General features: G+C 41.9%; 1 protein-coding gene across 1 annotated transcript in view; it reads left to right on the top strand.

Annotated features, from left to right (window-relative positions):
- The first annotated feature begins 8517 nt into the window (after window positions 1-8517).
- c8b (complement component 8, beta polypeptide) overlaps window positions 8518-14559 on the top strand; it is a 55974-nt gene continuing 49932 nt past the window's right edge. Inside the window, exon 1 of the mRNA XM_033325644.1 lies at window positions 8518-9400. The gene's annotated coding sequence lies outside the window, so the exon portion shown is untranslated. The remainder of the gene's footprint in view (window positions 9401-14559) is intronic.

Raw genomic sequence — 14559 nt, 5'->3', positions numbered from 1 at the left:
ATTTTTCTCAGAGGTTATCAATAGAAACAGCAATAATGCCCGCACATTGTTTTCTGTTGTAGACAGACTCACAAACCCAGCACCCTCTCTTCCTTCTGAACTGCTGTCCAAAAAGTCATGTAATGATTTTGCAGCCTTTTTCACAGACAAAATATCAAAGATAAGACAAACTATCTCTAGCTGCAGTCCTAGGAACATGACAATATCACCTGTGCCTCCTTGTTCTCCAATGAATCTAGAACATTTTGATCTCCTTGATCACAGAGCTTTGGCAGAAACGCTTCTACAATTAAAATCTACATCATGCTGCCTTGATATTTTACCAACAAATTTTTTTAAAACTGTTTTTAACAGCTTAGCTCCAGATGTATTGCAGATTGTCAATAGTTCTCTTCAGTCAGGGCAGTTTCCCCAGGCCTTAAAAACTGCTGTTATAAAACCTCTTCTTAAAAAGCCTAATCTAGATGCTTCAGCAGTAAGTAACTACAGGCCAATATCAAATTTTCCATTTTTGGGAAAAATAATTGAAAAAGTAGTTTCTCAACAAATTCACAGATTTATGGTGCAAAACAATCTTTTTAATGCACTTCAGTCCGGATTTCATGCACACCACAGCACCGAGACTGCACTTATTAAAATTTTAAATGATTTACATTTAAATAATGATGAATCCAAAACCTCTGTTTTAGTACTACTGGATCTCAGTGCTGCATTTGACACAGTTGATCATGATGTGCTGCTTGATAGACTAGAAGCGTGGGTGGGAGTTACTGGCTCAGTGTTAAATTGGCTAAAATCTTACTTACAAGATAGAGACTATTTTGTCTCACTTGGTAACTATGAGTCTGAGCGAACAAAAATGAAATGTGGGGTTCCTCAGGGGTCTATTCTTGGTCCTCTCTTATTCAATATCTACATGCTGCCCCTTGCTCAGGAATACTACAACATTGACTACTATACCTATGCAGATGACACCCAACTTTATATATCAGTATCATCTCATGATTATAGTCCTCTAATTTCATTATGTGAGTGTATTAATCAAGTCAAAGAATGGATGCGCCAGAATTTTCTCCAGCTCAATACAGACAAGACAGAAGTGATTGTTTTTGGCCCCAAAAATGAAAGGTCAAAGGTCATTGCTCACCTTGACTCCATGTCATTGAAAGCTACAAATCAAGCCAGAAACCTTGGTGTAATCATTGACTCAGACCTGAATTTTAACAACCACATAAAATCCATCACTAAATCTTCCTATTACGACCTGAAAAACATTGCTAGAATAAAAGGTTTTCTGTCTAAACAAGATGCAGAAAAACTTGTTCACGCATTTATTTTCAGTAGGTTAGATTATTGTAATGGCATGTTCACAGGTCTTAGCAAAAAGTCAATCAGGCAGCTGCAGCTAATCCAGAATGCTGCTGCCAGAGTCCTTACAAACACCAAGAAACTGGACCATATCACACCAGTTCTTAGATCACTACACTGGCTTCCCATTAGTCAAAGGATAGATTTTAAAATCTTATTGCTAGTTTATAAAGCACTAAATGGTTGTGGACCAAAATATATCCAAGATATATTAATTCCCTATGAGGTTTCCAGACCCCTCAGGTCATCTGGGACAGGTCTATTGTGTGTTCCCAGAACCAGAACCAAACAAAGTGAAGCAGCATTCAGTCACTATGCTCCTCACTTGTGGAACAAACTTCCTGAACACCTGAGGTCTGCTCAAACTGTCAGCTCATTCAAATCTGGACTGAAAACTCTGTTGTTTACTGCTGCCTTCGACTAACTGTTCATCTTTGTTTTCTTAATGTGCTTTTATGTTTTATTTTAATTTACTTTACTTGATTTAAATTTATTTTATGCTAAATGTCTTTATTTTTAAATGCTCTTTTCAATGCTTTTAATGTAATTATATGCCTTGTAAAGCACTTTGAATTGCGTAGTGTATGAAAGGTGCTATACAAATAAATTTGCCTTTGCCTTTGAAGAAAACTAAAATGTGCTCATTCTGAGGCAGGTTCTGGAGTTACAAAGAAGAAAGTCTTTTTTCTGCCTCTTTCTAAGCAGATTTATGAACGCTACTATGCATGCTGGATATACAGATGGACACAATGAATCTAAAAATATTTGTCTGAGCAACTACCATAATTGCTTCCATCTATGTCACAGCTGCAGCTGCGACGGCTGACCATGTTGCCAAACTACAACTTCTGTTGCTTCTGGGGTTGTGGGCTGTAACATTTAACATCATCATGCACCTGTCCCTTTCACTTCATACAGTATCTTACATCTCTATCTCTCTGTGACCACTCTCCTACTCTCATGCATCTCTGACACATTTTTCTATTTGTTTCTTTTCATTTCCATCTTATCTGGTATGTTTTTTTTTTTAAGGCAATATTTGACTTTTGAGGTTGAGGTTTGAGTTTCTGTGGGGGACAGTCCAGCCAGTGCTTATCTCTGCTCATCTTAGACAACTGCTGCTGCACCTCTTGCTGCTTATTTAAACAGACTCCATTTCGATGTTAAGAAAACAGAAAGTAAAACTAATGTTGTGCTTTAACCAGCCAGCTATACAAAGGGACAAAACTTAAACTTCCATTGTCTGATTGTATATGAAGTTAACATATAAAATCTGACTTTTCTGTTTTTCTCTCCTGTTCCTGACAGCAGTAGTTGGCAGGGGTTAGGGGATTTGGTCATATATTGCACAAGTCCAACTGCTTAATGGCAGATTTTAAAGGATGAGGCAGTGTCTTTATCAGTTCAAGATCTAAAGACGCAAGTAGAATATCCTCCTTAACACCAAAGTCCCTCGACAAGCTGTTTTCAGTTTATTCTTGTGCTTCCAAAAATGTACTAGTAGTACTAATAGTGTTCTACCCACTGTTCCATTTCAAGGCACAAATGTAAATAAGAAGCAGAAATTAGCCTATAGGATGGCAAGTTTAATAAGCAAAGCAGCAGAACCACAAGCAGAGCTTTTGTTCTGCAGTCCAATACTGATTGACCCTGAATACAGGCAGCGTCAGTCTTTTATACCTGCTCAGCGGTTTGAATTTACAGAGTCAGTCACATGTAAATCATGCTTGCACAACATATATATGAGTGAATAGACACTGTTCAGCAATGTAATTAGCAAGTCTGTGTGACTACCTGTTCTTTTTTCTGTTTCCAGCATTTCTCTACAGAAATGCAAACCAGTGTCAAGTCTTTGTTGATTTCACACAGGTGATAGGGGGGGGGGGGGGGGGGGACGACACAGTCATGAGGTTTGTGTTGAACAAAAGGTAGCCTGTTGAAAATTTCCCTCACATTCCAAAAAGGTAATTATTTAAAGTCATCTGTAAATATATGTAGCATATGCTGTAAACTTTTCTCTAATATGCATGTAATTGTATATACTGTGTGTGCTTATAATTTAAGATGTAAAACTCAAACTATGTCAGCAGGATAATAAGAACATGATCAGAAATTAATATGATAAAAATCTTTTCACTTTTATTAAAAACACTGTCATTTGACAACAACTAAAAACATGGTATGTATTTTCTGCACAGGGGACTAAAATATACTGCAGATATGAGCAGCAATCAAATCCAATCTCTCAACAAAGGTCAACCTCTCAGACGGTCACAACAACAAAATAAACAAGTGGGGGTTCATATGTCATTTTCACCATAATTGATATTTCTCCTGTGGAAAGCTGAAAAATGGAATTAGTGGGTGGTACATTAAGCTGCTTTTTTATGATCACCCACACCCCCCAGTTTTTTTTTTAAACCTCTGTTCCTTGTTTCCATTTTTCTGATGGATGTCAAGTCTCCCCCTGGGCTGCTCCACCTTCCCCCTGTACCTGCCTGCAAGGCTCCACCACAGCTCTGTGTGTTTGTTGACTTAATGCTGGAGCGACACTCTAATCTGCCATTAAGACAGGAAGAGAGAGAGGCTTACTGCTGTTTCTCTTACAAATCCACTTCCAGAAAACCATGGCAGTGATGCTGCACTGCATCCCGACAGAGTCATGGAGCTACCACTGACAGGAAGAGTGGGAAAGGTGTGGACAAAACAGGTGGGTGGAGTGGGGCCTACATGGACAGCCAATGTGAAAACCATGTAAGTGTTCAAACATGACTTTTATTGGTTCTTTTGTGGGAGCACAGAAGAGAGAAAGGGCAGGGTGGAGTGAGAGCAAGGAAAGGAGGACAAAAGGGAGAATGGAGAGAGATGGTGGTGCTGCGTGGGTGAGCTGGTTGTAAGATAAGGGGTTGTGGGCTGTAACATTTAATATCTGGCATCCACTCAGCTTTTACTTAATGTTGTGTGCAAATATCAATTACTTGCAGATTTGCACTCTGTGTCTTAACCCTTTTCAACCTGTTCAAATATGTAGCAGATGTATCCTTTCGTTCTCCCTCCATCCTTCTTTCTTAACTCAGCTTTTGCTTTAATGATTCCCGGACTGTACAGCCCTCCTAGTGTCACTATGATGCAGCCCAGGCATGACTAACACCTTTCTGAAAGCTTTCCATCTGTGGTGGGAACACCGGAGAGCCAGAGCAGGGGTCTGAAATCGAGCAGTCCTGACAGGCAGATGGCTTAGCTCCTCCATGCCAAGAGCGTGCCCAGTTCCCTCCACCTCCGTAACTCACCCCCTCTTGGCTCAGCCCATCTGTGCCCTGGCCTTGAGGGGAGTGAATGTGGCCCACCTGGGCTGACGGGGAGCCCCTGGTACAGTGTCCATTTTGCTCTGGTTCAGTTTAATGGTCAGAGGTCCACTAGAGCCTAAAACACACTTAGAAAAGGAGAAGCCGCCCACGCTCATTCAAAGAGCTGCCCCTCTAAAGGTAAGTGAAGCGTTTTTCTTTTTTCTTCTCCAAATACACTTGGCTTTCTGTGGGCAGTTGCCATGGCTACGGTAAAGTAAGTGACCACCTGTGGGCTCGCTTCTGATGTAAAAGAGAAAAAGGCAAAAAAAAAAAGACAAATCACCAGACTGCAAACCGATTGACCGAGAGCACCCTGGAATTCATCCAACGTTTCAACTCCTCTGATGTTTCAAGGCATTTAGATAAAAACATCTTGATTCAGCAGACAGGAGAGGCTCTGCATCAGTCAGATAGGAGCTCAGTCACAGTTAGCATGGGCAGCAGATTTTAGCCAGCATCACAGCGCCAACCCGGCCCCCCCTCTTCCCTCAAAAGCAACTCGCTCCAAAGATTCCTTTCCTGCTGGACATCAATCTTCAGAGCTGCTGTCTAGGCAAAGAGCAGATCTGATTTCTCCACTGAACAGTACTCAACCCTTGACCTCCCTCCCCTCAAAGCCCTATTAGTCCCAAGTAGTTGCTATGGTTACAGTAAATCGGACGGTGGTAGTTGTAGTTGCAGCCCTGCAGGATGCAGAGCTGCTGTGAACATTATAGGAATAGATATAAATTTGTGCAAGCCCCCTCACCAAGTGTAATTGAATGTTGTCAGAAAACCCGCCCCTGTCAATAAATTACCTATTTATTTCTGGCCTTGAACAAGGTGACTGCTTGTAGTACGTGCCAGCACACTGTGCGGCATGGTGCTCTGAGTGCGAGCAGGGGTGGATCTAGTTGAAAAACACAGTCATGTCTGGGCACTCTCCAGTTGTGCAGTATGTGTGTGTGTGTACGTGTGTGTATCTGCGTGCATGGGTGTGTACTCTATGTGTACGTACATGTGTCCAGGCATGTGAGTATGTTTTGACTTGGTGCCAGCGCCGCAGTCTGGTGAGGCAGAGCAGCATGTCGGCTCCACAGCTGCGTGCGGGCAGCTCCCATTGGTTGGGGTTAACGAGGTAGAGAGCACATCTGCATCAGAGCGGGTCACGGATGAGTGAGGACAGAGCAGAAGCCGTCATGTGCTCTCTCTGACTTGCCTGCGTTTTATATGTGTGAGAAGCTCATGACTAGGGTTGTATTTTTATGTCATGAATCGTGTCAATACATCAGGGGAGGAGAAATGTCATTTATTCTAATACAGGATTATTAGTCTCCCAAAGCATTTACTGTGCAAACCTTTGGGTGCATTTGCAGGCACACCAACCCAATGAGCCAAATCAGTGTGTAGTTAATACCTGTTTCACCTTGAAATGCTATTTCTCTCCACAAAGGTTACGTGTAATGAAGACATCTATAAATTATCACAAAAACGAAGCATCGTTTGACTTGGAAATCATCAAATCAGTGTTTACAGGGATGTATCTGCATGCTGCTGTAGGTGGCTAAGACAGTTTAAGACAACTTGAGATTTTTAGGTTCTTTAGTTTTGCTCAGTAAAATAAGTGAATTAAAGTGTGACATCACTGTTAGGTGCAGTTGTAGGTGTGACATATGTATTACATATAAATGATTATATGATTGTTTTAAATGAACAGTAGCATTATATAGGTTATCAGGGTTTTGGCATATGGTCATGAGCTTTGGGTCATGACCGAAAGGACAAGGTCTCGGATACAAGCGGCTGAAATGAGCTTCCTTCACAGGGTGGCCGGGTACTCCCTTAGAGATAGGGTGAGGAGCTTGGTCACCCAGGAGGAGCTCGGAGTAGAGCCACTGCTCCTCCACATTGAGAGAAGCCAGCTGAGGTGGCTCGGGCATCTGTTCCAGATGCCTCCTGGGCGCCTCCCTGAGGAGGTGTTCCAGGCCTGTCCCACTGGGAGGAGGCCCCGGGGAAGACCCAGGACACACTGGAGGGACTATGTCTCTCAGCTGGCATGGGAACGCCTCGGTGTCCCCCCAGAAGAACTGGAAGAAGTGTCCAGGGAAAAGGAAGTCTGGGTATTCCTGCTCAGACTACTACCCCCATGACCCAGCCCCAGATAGGCGGAAGAAGATGGATGGATGGATGAATGGATGGATGGATGGATGGATGGATGGATGGTTTTGGACTATCTTGGTTGTGTGTTACAGATGGAAATATCAGATGATGGTTTTAGAAATCTGGACAAGCTCTTGCGAAACCTGAATATGAATCCTTGTACAGAAAGTGGGATATTGTACCATGTAAACACTTTATACAGGTTTCTGATTTTTCTCTTCTCGTTGATAGATGGTGGGTTATTGCCATTCCTGTGTCATCAGAAGATTCAAAAGGAGCATTGATAAAACCAGATTCTTGTGTACACACACACGCACACTCACACACACACACAAACACAAATACACACACATACAGGCATACATATATAAATATATATGAAGATATAATATATAAAGATAATGAATCATATGAATAACCATGTTCTTTTATTTTGTTCTAAATGTAACAGGATCAGATTTCAGCCAATATCAATACTGTGAATTTTCAGTGCAGTGTGAGCCAACAAACGTCAGTGAGTCTCTGCTTGAATTACAGGTGCACTGGTTTGAGAAACAAATTCAGCAAATTTATGGCAACAGATGTAGTTATGCAAGGAAATCAATCCTGGGAATAAACATGCACAAGAAGCAGTAATATGATTTCATTCACTGTTCCATTCATCAAGTTTGAGTGGTATCATAAAAACCAGAATTTATTCACGCAACTTCAGTGAACATGTCTGCAAATTTCCACATTAGCTGAAGAAGTGGAGGCTTTTCATTGCAGAAATATTGTTAGGCATCCCACTGCTATGAGTTCAGGACAAATGTGGCATCAAAAGAGGACTAAAGGACTTGCAGTGGCTGTATTCCACATCGAGTACTTGTTACTCGTCTAAATGAGAGTTCATGCTTGTTTATGCATGTGCTGTCCTCAGCCTCACTACAGTCTGATGCTAAGTATGAATGTTAGTCTGTTCAGTCATGCATAAATATGTCTTTGTGCTTAATTGTGTTGCAGTGCACAGTGGTATCTATCTAGGACAGTAGCATGTAGTGATTGTTGTTTACACAGCCTATTTACATTAGAAAGCCCTGTAACAATAGACAGGCTCACCATGAAGATCCGATAGCCAGGGGTTTCAACGTTGAAAGCCATCGTCTGTATTGTCTGTCTCACCCAGGGAATGTAGAATTAACAGATTAGGCAACTGGAGGGGAGGGAAGAAGAAAACGCCTGCATCTGCTGTTTGATTTAGAAAAGAAAAGACAGTGGTGATTGTTTGAGCAAGCATATATGAATTCATATGTCTGTTTGAGGGTAATGACTGAATTCATAAGCACACTGGACCAGATGAGTGTAAGTGGGCCTTGGTAATGTGCTATAGGAAGTGTCTCTCCTTACATGTTTTCTCCTATTTTCAGAGCCAACATACGTGTACATATGTGTGTGTCCGTGTGTGTGCAAAGACAAGTCTATGAACTGAAGTATGTGTGGAGGGCGAGACGAAGAGACAGACAGAGAGAGACAGTACAGAGATGAGAGGAGAAAGAGAGAGGGCAAACATATTCCTCTTTACCTTGGATTCACTGGCTGAGTCACTGCAGATGGAGGGCATTTTTCATGCTGCATTGCTACACGGTTCTCTTTACTGCCTTATTTTTTATGACACTCCTCCCCAAGGATGTTGGAGTCTTAAGGAGTCCCCCGACTGTGATTAATATAACTGGCTGATGTTACCAACTGACATTTGAGTTCTTCTCCTACACCATTACATATCGGCCTCATTCTTTATCCAGCAGGTTATGGCCACAATCACCCGTCACGCTACAGTAAATGTGGAGGGATATTAGTTAGCTGAATATTCAAACCTCCATCTGCCTCTGTCTATATCCATTTTTCATTTTACTTTGTCTTCACCATTGTCTCTCCTGCAGTTACTCACTGCTTACCCTAGATCTGTGTTTTTCCCCTCCTCCTTCAAACATACGCATGTAGCATCTCTCTTAATTTGCCTGATTCCCCACATACACCTGCACTGCAAATAAGCTACAGATATCACTCTTGGCTGGCCAGCTATCCTTTGTCAAACATCACTTGTTTGTGCTGAGAAGGTTTCTGGTGTAATTATACAGCAGATTCACTGTTTATTAGGATTTGGAGTTGTGTTCTGAAGAAATGTATCTCAGTAACACCCCCCATGGAACAAATCAAAACTGGGTCAGAGCCTCAAAATATCAGAGAAGGAGCCTTATTATCATTTCTGTGTATTGTCAAGCTTTATATTCTGCCAGATAAAAACTCTCTAAACAATAGGTTGGCACATTTAGGATGGAGATGATACGGGGGGAGGAGAGCGATACCCAGACTCCAGATGTCAGAGACTCAAGCTCTGTAGTAGTGAGTGTTTGTCCAAAGCAGCCTGCAGCTTCTAAATTACCCATAGTCAACATCTTGGTGACCTCTCCTGCATGACGATCAAAGCCTCCAATCAGGACCCTGCTCCAGTTAAAATCCCCAGATCTCCATTGAACAGCTTGGGGCAACCCTGCACACGTGGAACTGTGAGTGGAAAGCCTGGCAGTGTGTTAGTGTGCCTCAATTTGCTTATTGCGTGCTTGTGTGTCATGTATAGTACGTGTGGGTGGTTAAATATATATGTCACTCAGACACAGAGAGGTGTGCAACAGCTGCATCCATCTGTCTGCATGTGCACAGGAGTGTGAGGAATCAAAGATGCATATGTAGGTGTGCCTGTCAGGGCTGTGAAGGAGGGGTCTGAAGGCATTTGGAAAATCAAATGTGCCCCACTCCTTCCTTTTTCGCTTTGACTCCCTGTGCAGAGCTCCACTTTTCTGTCATGCACCTAAAAGATGAGCTCCATCTGGGTGCCCAGCTGCAAAGCATGCCCATCTCAGCTCATCACTTATCTGAGATTGAGTCTTCCCATCTTGTTTTCCTTTAAAAAAGCAAAAGCATATGGAAATGAAATGACAAAATTTGACTTGTTTACACAGCTTGTTTACCTGTTTCAAAAATATGGCTTAAAATATGGCAGAAGATTTCAGCATTAATGTCAAGATAGTTGACTGTGGTGATTTGCATTGGAAACAAGTAACCCACAAATCAGAGCTGGACTGCTAATGACAACCTGTTGGCAAGTCAAAAAAATCAGAATATTTAGCTCAATGCATAAATATCCATCCATCCATTATCTATCTTATCCCTATTTAGGGTCACAGGGATCTGCTGGAGCCTATCCCAGCTCTCTTTGGGTGAAAGGCAGGGGTACACCCTGGACAGGTCACCAGGATGTTACATCTAAATGAAATCAGATATTACCCCTAATACATTTGAATTGGCCAGCTACTTAGATCTTTAAGTCTTTTTTGTCAGTCCCTACGGCTCCATAGACTGAAGGTCTTGTCACAATGGACATTTTTCCTGTGCAGCGATGACAAACATGACACAAAATTTGTAAGGCTTATTTTTGAAAGTGGAGTTGCACAGTTGGAGCTGTGGTTCCCTCGTGTCCTGTGTTTTCTGCCTTCAGTATGTCCTCACTGCCTCACATCTATACGCATACACAAACTCACCCTCTCTATGTAGTGCAGTAAATACGACTGTATATTGGCTCCATTTTCTCTAGGGTGGTGACAAGTCTTTTTGTCCTCTCACATGGTGGAAATGAAATCCAATTATATCTGTAATGGCGCTCCAACTTTTCTTCTGCTTTGAAGGAGTCAGCTTGGTTGAGTCACCATCATTGGACCCAAATGTGCTCAGTAAATCAGTGATGTGCACTGGCAGAAATGTGAAATGGAGACAGATGCAGTATATGAGTGTGAGTGTGTGTGTGTGTGTATTTGGGAGGGGGGCTATACACTCGTATTGTGGGGACTTGACATCTATACGGGGGCATAGAACATGTCCATAAACATGAATCATTAAATTTGAGAGTAACAACTTGGCTTAAATTTAGGGTTAGGTTAAGAATGTAGAGGTAGACAAGTAGTGGATACAGTTGCAGTGGTAGGTCTTCAGGAATGTCCCCTAAAGTGATGGAAAAACAACATGTGTATGTGTGTGTGTTGGGGGTGACTGAACTCTTTGTCAAACTTTGTGACTCTGCTAAGTGTGTCACATGTTACAGCAATGGCTATTTGCATATTTTAATTAAATAGCTGGAATTTAGAATTAATCACTTCCTAAATTTATGGGGTAATTATATGGTGTTTGTCCTTGACTTGGAAGCATCACCCACCCATGAATGAATTCATCATACTCTGTGATAGCAGGCAAAGTTACACTGGCACCTGCAAACTTTGTTTCCTCCACTTACCCCTCAATTACCCTCTTTTACTTTCTTTTCTGACACAATAAATCACATACTGTCACAATGTCTTTGTCATCGGGCCCCTGTGACAGTTTGATCACAGTGATGTGTGGGTGGAAAGAGTGCATACAATACGTAGTTATTTCTGTGTTGTGTGTGTGTGTGTGTGTGTGTGTGTGTGTGTTTGTGTGTTTGTGTTCTTGTCTTCCTATGGTTGTGTGGACAGATTTTAGTTAAAAACTATCACTCTGAGGACATTTTGGCTGTTTGAGGGTGAAGACTTGGTTTTAGTTAATTTAGTTGTGATGGTTAAGGAGGTAGGAAATACATGTTGTCCTTACAACTATAAAAAAACCAACAAGTGTGCTGGGATTTCTAAATACCCAGTGCACTCACTAAAATAAAGGACCTCTTTGACAAACTGGACATGAGCGAGCTGTTGTGCGTTTCCATGGCACCCTGAAGAAGCAACTATGTCCTCAGGGTTGTTCATTGGTCAAAGAGAGAGCCATCTCACTGTTTTTCACTTGTTCAGCAGTTCTACTTACATAACCTACTGAACAGTTCCCCAGATAAATGAGTTTTATATGAACTGTGCATATAATGTAGCATAGTTTATGAATCTATGGCTATTAAAGCAGCACAAACAATGCTGTCTAATAATTTAATATATTGGAAGTATGCATGTCTGCAGTGCCATGAATTGAGGATCTAAAACAACAAATGCGTCTTTGCCAAGCTTCTACAGCAAAAAATAATAATCAAGATGTTTAGACCCCAAATAACTAGCATACAAAATCTGTAAACTATCCTGTATCCTAATAGTGTACAGATGCAATGTAACCACATAGTGTTACTGCTTTTAATTAAGAATTCAGCAGATGGGTATAAAACCATTTCCTTCTCCCTCGGAAATGCAGACTGGCACCTGTCAGCGTCCATCTGCTTTATTTCCTATTTTTGTAATTTAATATCAGCAGCTGATAAGCTCTCACAACATGAGTGTCAGCTATGTGTGTCCTTCATGCTGTAGTCAGACTGATGAGTGATTCCATGCTGTACTTTGGATGATTTTAACCTGTACGCAGCCAGAATTTTGCCTAGTTTGAAGGTAGTTACCATTTTATATGCATGTGGTTCAGCCGTGTGGTTTGAGATGCTCTCCCTGATTTTGTTGAAGGCAACAGCGCTGCACAAAAATCCTCGAATTTCCTCCCAGTTCAACTGTTGATGTTTTTAAATTCAACTACAGTTTGCCATTCAGGCGCATTATGCAATCCGGGCACATTGAAGAAATCCAAGGTTAGTTGGAGGACACAGAGAGTACACAGATAATATCACGTTTTATAAGCAAGATTTTCTCCAGACCTTCGTGACCTTGAAAAGACAGCTGGTGTGACTGCATGAGATTAATGAACAGGCGTATTGGGTTTCAGAGTCAGACATGACACAACAATAAAAGACAGCATTAAGATGCAAAAGCACAACAAAGCTAAATATGTGGCACAGTAAGACAGAGACATTTCAACACCCTGCTGAATATATGCCTTACAATAATCCCCTGCTCATTCAGTAGCTGTTCTAGCTCACTACATGCCTAATGTTTCAAGGTAGACATCTGATTAAGTGACAGCTGAGTGGGAAAAAGAAGGGGCACACACATCTACTCCTTCAAGGTGGAAAGTTGCTTAAAGCAGGGATGGCTGATTTTTTTTGACACTCAGAACCAGTGGAACAATCTGTAAACATATTGATGTAAACAGGTAACGTAGATACAGCTGCCTTTTTACACATCCAGCAGACACAGAGCAACATTAGCATTCAGTTGGAGTCGTGCTTGTGTTCTCCGTGATGAATGTAAGTCTCCTCTTAGCTCTTTTTGTTTTATTCACCGACTTCAGGGTGAACTATCTGGCTCTTTAGCTGGTAAATGCTCCCCTATTTTCACCAGTTAGCCACTCACTGTGTCTGTCTGACATTTGGGGCTAGGCCAATAGTGTACAGTGTGTATCAGAGCTTTTCTGTGGGAAACAGCTGCCTGCGGCATCTGGACATGATAATGAGGGTGGTGAAGCAGTAAACAGTTGAAGTTGAAAAACCAAAACAATAACTGAAAGATGCTGTTGGTGTCATTCAGCATTTCCATCTCTATTATTAGGTATGAGCTGAGCTTCGATGGGTCTGTCACAGTGGGCAGTGTTCATCCTTCAGCTGTCACCACAGCCAATCACTGTTGACCACTGCTTCAACTGAAACATGGACCAAAAACTAATCAGGCTATAAAACTCTGCTTGAGATAGACTAAAGATCTATTGTTTGCCAAATTTGCATTGTAACTCACCATTTAGTTTTAGTACAGCACCACTGGGAGCCCTGAAGCTAGAAAGTATGGCAGTATGGAGTCTGTCATTGTGCATACCCCCATTCACCTTACACATAATCAGTTGATCCCTTATTAATATAGAAAATGGGTATACCACAGGTGGTCCGGCTGTGTTCCCCACCTGCTGTGTCTGAGTACATTATGATTAGCCATGCTATAGGAAATGAAGAGACCTGGGGTGAGCCTGATAAACGGACAGGAACTTTTCAGCAGCTGGAGCGGTCAGGGTCAAAGGTCACATGTCATTTATTGGTGTCAGGCTTCTCCTGCCATGCCTCTCTGAATACTAATCACTCAGGCACTGCTACAATAATATGATTAAACTTAATTAAAGCAGTTAATTAGCATAGAACTCAGAGTAGCCCGAACACACTGCCCTCTCTCCTTCTGTGCCTGTTTTCTTGTGCATGGCTGAATGACTGAATGGCCTAATCAGTGGTCAACAGGAAGGGCAGGAACCACTGGCACATCAACATCTTTGTATGTGTGTGTGTGTGATATAAGCATGTTTTCTGCCATGTCATATCTGTCATTGTAACCAGAAACTAGTTATTGATCACTGTTCCCTCCACAGTTCTGCATGGGGGCCACCAGTTAACCATCTCTCCTCTGGGAGACGACTAATCATTTGCTGGGTGTTGCGATGAGAATTTTGACTCCGCTAATCTCTGGACTGAATGAAGATTAACCGCCATGTGGGGTGACGACTCTCCCCTTTGTCTTTTTTGTCTGGATGGGGATCTGCTTGCCTTATCTTATCACTCTGCCTCATTTCTCCAGGGCAGTTCCTCGCTGTTATCAACACAGCTCCATCTACATGGGAATCAAATCCTTTGCAGAAGTTGAATACGATTAGCGGAGGGGGGGGGGGGTCTAATCTTTCCCTTTATGATTCATGGTAATAATACACCAAAGCAACCTATGAAGAGCTGAGAGACTGAACGACAACAAACTATTACTGTGAAGATGGATGACTGGATGGAGGAACAAAGTGGCACAAGAGT

This window comes from Mastacembelus armatus, chromosome 17, assembly GCF_900324485.2.
Source record: "Mastacembelus armatus chromosome 17, fMasArm1.2, whole genome shotgun sequence".
NCBI lineage: Eukaryota > Metazoa > Chordata > Actinopteri > Synbranchiformes > Mastacembelidae > Mastacembelus > Mastacembelus armatus.
The sequence above is the reverse complement of the archived record's forward strand: the minus strand, read 5'-3'. Positions and strand labels throughout refer to the sequence as shown.